This window comes from Ascaphus truei, chromosome 21, assembly GCF_040206685.1.
Source record: "Ascaphus truei isolate aAscTru1 chromosome 21, aAscTru1.hap1, whole genome shotgun sequence".
Lineage (NCBI taxonomy): Eukaryota > Metazoa > Chordata > Amphibia > Anura > Ascaphidae > Ascaphus > Ascaphus truei.
In genome coordinates, this window is record NC_134503.1 from 22,973,370 (window position 1) to 22,979,568 (window position 6,199).

Below are 6,199 nucleotides of genomic sequence, written 5' to 3' on the forward strand. Positions count from 1 at the left end.
ATCTAGCCCCCTTATCTTTATTTGCTGTGCTCTGTTTTTTCCGTGAGGAATCATCTGCTAACTCACCTATTAACCTTTACCTCATAAAGTCGCTCCCCCTCGAACCATATCACCGCTTGTGTTGTAACCCCGCCCCTTCCATCATAACCCCTCCCCTTCCATCATAACCCCACCCCTCACATCGTAACCCCACCCCTCACATCGTAACCCCACCCCTCCCATCGTAACCCCACCCCTCACATCGTAACCCCACCCCTCACATTGTAACCCCACCCCTCACATCGTAACCCCGCCCCTCACATCGTAACCCCGCCCCTCACATCATAACCCCGCCCCTCACACTAGATCACCCGCTTGCATCATACAGTATAATCGGTCAGTTGGCACTGTTACAGGACAGCCCTGCACACCACAAAACCCTCTGTATAATCACCACTAAACCCTCTGTATAAGCACCACAAAACCCTCTGTATAAGCACCACTAAACCCTCTGTATAAGCACCACTAAACCCTCTGTATAAGCACCACGAAACTCTATGTATAAGCACCAAGAAACCCTCTGTATACACACCACGAAACCCTCTGTATACGCACCACAAAACCCTCTGTATACGCACCACGAAACTCTCTGTATACGTATCACGAAACACTCTGTATACGCACCACGAAACCCTCTGTATACGCACCACGAACCCTCTGTATACGTATCACGAAACCCTCTGTATACGCACCACGAAACCCTCTGTATACGCACCACGAAACCCTCTGTATAAGTATAGCACAGTCATCCCTGACTACTATTGTGCCCTTCTCCTGGCAGTGAGCCCTGGTACAGCAGGCCTGCCAGTTGTGCCCTTCTCCTGGCAGTGAGCCCTGGTACAGCAGGCCTGCCAGGAGTCATCATGGGATTTTCCCCCTTCACTTGTGCTGCCCCTAAAGTTAGGGGTTGTTCCTTCCCTCTGAGGAAGGCAGGTCATACAACTGGGAGCCTGAGATTGGAGCCTTCCCATGTGCTCTCCCTTCCGGGGGAGAGTGAGTGTGGACCATACCTCTGTCTCTGCTAGGGAGGTGGGGAAGAGCTAGGACGGCTGCGGGTACCCTTGGCCTGTAGTGACGGTCCAGGGACCATCTCCAGTGATAGCTGACCTGACAGACTGTATCCGACAGAAGACTGCTGAGTAACTGTTACTGCAGAAGTGTTGTAATAAACCCGTTTCTGTTTTGCAATATACCTCCTGCCTGATGTGTGACCTTACTGGGGGGAGAGGTAATACGTTCTACCGAGGAAGAGCACCTTCAGTTCCTGGAGTCCCTGGCAGATGGAGGCGCTGCACTGCTAAGAAGATATGTGGGGTATGAACCCCAGAAGCCTGATCCTGTGTCCCCACTACCATCGGCGGATGACTCAGCCCTCCTCTTGCCAGCAGGTATATGCACCATACACCCTGTAATGGCCGCTATCTGCGATTGGGTGGGGGAAACACTGTTACATTTGGAGGTGCTGCTGAGATCTGTAACAGGAGAGGCTTTCATTGAAACAAAGCTGGAAGTAACAAGGTACGCTTCCAGAACAAGTGAAAAAGAAGGAGGGAGGCTAGGTATAGTGTTCAGGGGACCCCGGCATACCATAAACAGGGACCACTTTCCTCGCTATGGAACTATGACCTAGACAGCCCTATCGGATGAATGGTCTGGAGACACAAAGGCTATTGCTGTTCTAAGTCACCCTAAGGCGGGAAGTCCAGATACTTGGAAGGGTGGTGTACCTGGAAGCCCAGGAGCCACCGAAGGGTCTGCGATACTGGCTGCCTAGAGGCTCGGCGTAAGAGTACTGCATAGGGAAGAAGCCTTGAGTACTACTAGCCAGTAGCCAGACTATAGAACCGCAGAGTGGTTGTAATGGACTGTAATCGTGTGCAGTGTATCGAGATGGAGCTTTGCTAGCCTGGGGTACCACCTACACTTGGTAGACTGCTAATCTATATGCCGCAGAGACCACAGGAAATGAGTTCCCGCCAAAACCCCACAGACTGCGGGGTTCAGTTGCAAACTACAGAAACCAGTGTTACAAGTATGTTGTGGAGTGGTGCGACAGCCATAACCACGCCCTTTTTGTGCTGCTTAGTGTACATGTATATTTAGGCACTGTATCGTGTATATTTTTTACTGGATGTGCACTGAGCTTTGTCTGTGTTTTATGTTATGTCTCTGTTTTTTTAAATATATATATTGCCATGCTCAGTAGCACTCCTCTGTGAAACATATATGCTTATATATATGTTGTGGTTATTTTGGGGGTTCAATATGAGCTTGTAGGTGTTCTGTATGTTTTATAATTCTTGTTCAGCTAGTCTTAGCTGATTGGAGGGTGGCAACCTCCTACCTAATTGAAGCTCACTCCCTCCCACATTTAAATGGTTAAAAGCTCACTCCATGGCATCTCCCACTCTCAGGGGAACTTGCTTGCTTAGTGTGATTGTGACAAATCTATTACAGAGTGCTTTTCCTGGTAATGTACAGGTTAATGAAAGCTTCAATCAGACATAGAACTTTGCAACTACCCTATTTCCTCGATTCTAAGACGCCATCGATTCTAAGACGCACCCTTGATTTAATAAAAAAAAAATGTGGGAAAAAAAACCCAGTATATTAAATGTGCAGATTTTTTTTTTTTTTTAAACTAGCAAACAGTAGCATACATTTATCTGCACTAGAGAGAGGCAGACACAGAATGGGGAGAGAGAGAGACAGTATCGGATGAGCAGAGAGAGAATGGATGGGGGGAAGGAGAGAATGGGGGGGGAAGGAGGGAATGGGGGGATGGGGGAGAAGGGGATGGGGGGAGGGAGACAGTGGAGGGGAGGGAGACGGGGGGGGGAGACAGTGGAGGGAGACAGTGGAGGGGAGGGGGGGAGGGAGACAGTGGAGGGGAGGGGGGGAGGGAGACAGTGGAGGGGAGGGGGGAGGGAGACAGTGGAGGGGGGAGGGAGACAGTGGAGGGGAGGGAGACAGTGGAGGGGAGGGGGGGAGGGAGACAGTGGAGGGGAGGGGGGGAGGGAGACAGTGGAGGGGAGGGGGGAGGGAGACAGTGGAGGGGAGGGGGGGAGGGAGACAGTGGAGGGGAGGGGGGAGGGAGACAGTGGAGGGGAGGGGGGAGGGAGACAGTGGAGGGAGGGGGGGAGGGAGACAGTGGAGGGGAGGGGGGGAGGGAGACAGTGGAGGGGAGGGGGGGAGGGAGACAGTGGAGGGGAGGGGGGAGGGAGACAGTGGAGGGGAGGGGGGGAGGGAGACAGTGGAGGGGAGGGGGGGAGGGAGACAGTGGAGGGGAGGGGGGGAGGGAGAAAGTGGAGGGGAAGGGGGGAGGGAGACAGTGGAGGGGAGGGAGACAGTGGAGGGGAGGGGGACACACACAGAGACACATACACACACACACAGAGTGACAGAGAAACACAGAGAGAGACACACAAACACACACAGATTGACAGAGACACACAGAGAGAGACACATACACACACACAGATTGACAGAGACACACACACACAGAGACACATACACACACAGAGTGACAAAGACACACACAGACACAAACACACACAGAGAATCACACAGAGAGAGACACATACACACACAGAGTAACAGAGAATCACAGAGAGAGAGACACATACACACACACACACACACAGTGACAGAGACACACAGAGAGACACACACACACACACACACACACACACACACACACACACACACACACACACACACACACACACACACACACACACACACACACACACACACACACACACACACACACACAGAGAGACACAGATACACATACACATACACACACACACACACAGAGAGAGTGACAGAGACAAGGAAGGACTCGTGGGGCTGGCAGCCGAAGCTGTGAGTAGCAGGGGGGGGCGGAGGGTTCATGGGGCTGGAAGCTGTGAGTAGCAGGGGGGGGCGGAGGGTTCATGGGGCTGGAAGCTGTGAGTAGCAGGGGGGGCGGAGGGTTCATGGGGCTGGAAGCTGTGAGTAGCAGGGGGGGCGGAGGGTTCATGGGGCTGGAAGCTGTGAGTAGCAGAGGAGGGGCGGAGGGTTCGTGGGGCTGGAAGCTGTGAGTAGCAGAGGGCTCGTGGGGCTGGAAGCTGTGAGTAGCAGAGGGCTCGTGGGGCTGGAAGCTGTGAGTAGCAGAGGGCTCGTGGGGCTGGAAGCTGTGAGTAGCAGAGGGCTCGTGGGGCTGGAAGCTGTGAGTAGCAGAGGGCTCGTGGGGCTGGAAGCTGTGAGTAGCAGAGGGCTCGTGGGGCTGGAAGCTGTGAGTAGCAGAGGGCTCGTGGGGCTGGAAGCTGTGAGTAGCAGAGGGCTCGTGGGGCTGGAAGCTGTGAGTAGCAGAGGGCTCGTGGGGCTGGAAGCTGTGAGTAGCAGAGGGCTCGTGGGGGCTGGAAGCTGTGAGTAGCAGTCAGGGGCGGTCAGCTCGTGGTGCCGCTACAGCCGCACTGCTGTGGGTCGCAGAGGGGGGGGCAGCACTTCAAGCAACCAACATGAGACAAGGGGGAGAGCGGGCGGGGGGCCGTGGTTCAAGCAGCCGGCTACCGCGCTTTTTGGTAAAACGCTGAAAGCTGCACGCCCTCCGTCTGCAGCGCCCCCAAGCAGGTTTTTTTTTTTTTTTAGTACATCGATTCTAAAACGCACCCCTATTTCAAAGATGTGAAATTGGGGAAAAAAAGTGCGTCTTAGAATCGAGGAAATACGGTATTTTTGACAGATTTATTATAAATCATTCTTCCTGGCAATGCACAGGTTATTAAGAATCTATATTAGTGTTAGGGACCCTTGAAACGTGGTCTGCCGTGCAGTTGGCTCAAGGGCTTACAACAATTTGGCCAAAATGTTAAACTAAAAGACCATTGTATTTATTAGTTATCTATACATGAATATTTAGGCACTATACCGTATATAAGTTTTACTGGATGTGCACTGAGCTTTGTCTGTGTTTTATGTTATGTCTCTGGTTTTAAATACTACTAGCCAGTAGCCAGACTATAGAACCGCAGAGTGGTTGTAATGGACTGTAATCGTGTGCAGTGTATCGAGATGGAACTTTGCTAGCCTGGGGTACCAAATCTATATGCCGCAGAGACCACAGGAAATGAGTTCCCGCCAAAACCCCACAGACTGCGGGGTTCAGTTGCAAACTACAGAAACCAGTGTTACAAGTATGTTGTGGAGTGGCGCGACAGCCATAACCACGCTCTTTTTGTGCTGCTTAGTGTCACAGTAACTTATGACAAGATATAACAAACACCAAATATCTGGGTTGAACTGAACGAGGCTTAGATATAATAAAATATATTTATTCCTTAAATAGGTGAACACAGCAATATAGTACAATTACAGGCAAGAAGGTAACACTTACTTAGGGTTGGGGAATGGAGAAGTATCAGCTAGCAATTCTCCAGCAATCCGATGACATTCAAGATGAAATCAGAAGAATTAGAACTGTAGGGTTGATACAGTTTATATACCTTTGTAACCCTATTCTTAACATTGAATACAGACTTTTGGTGAACAATTATCTGTATCCAATCCCTAACGTGGAAACACAGTTTAACCCATGCCCCCCAGCTAGTTAGCCCATGCGTACTGGGACTCTGAGGGTCTTATTTCTGTAGCCCCATAATTAAATCAGGGGCGACTGTGACGGTAACTCTGCGACAGGTTATTAATAATACACACCAAAAATATAACTGGGTTGAACTGAACGAGGCTTAGATATGATAAAATATAATTCATTCCTTGAAAAAGGTGAACACACGAGATATACAAATAAACAAAATATGCACTTACTTAACGTTGGAATTATGAAATAATCAGAAAATCTTGATTAGCAGTTCATGCAGCAATCTTGAAACTCACAAAGACACGAAAGACAATAGCCATAGGCTGAGCCTGGTTCTTATACAATTATTTCCCATTGAACACAACCTAAACCCAGCCCCTCTCATAAATCAGTGGTGAGGTTGACAGTTTTCCCCAGAGTAAAACTCTTCCCATCCAAGGACGTTTAAAAACTGCTTTTCCTATCTTAATAACTGCATAACTTCAGTTCAGTAATACTTACTGGCACGCGAGACATATTAATACATTCCGGCACGCATGACGCTCCCAATGAGACGAAATATTACCGTGTAATACT

At 50.2% G+C, this 6,199-nt stretch overlaps 1 long non-coding RNA gene across 1 annotated transcript in view; it reads left to right on the forward strand.

Moving 5' to 3' along the window:
- Positions 1 to 1,273: 1,273 nt before the first annotated feature.
- The window catches only part of LOC142472326 (uncharacterized), a 12,258-nt gene continuing 7,332 nt past the window's right edge, over positions 1,274 to 6,199 (forward strand). The window contains exon 1 of the long non-coding RNA XR_012789654.1: positions 1,274 to 1,427. This is a non-coding gene — a long non-coding RNA (uncharacterized LOC142472326). The remainder of the gene's footprint in view (positions 1,428 to 6,199) is intronic.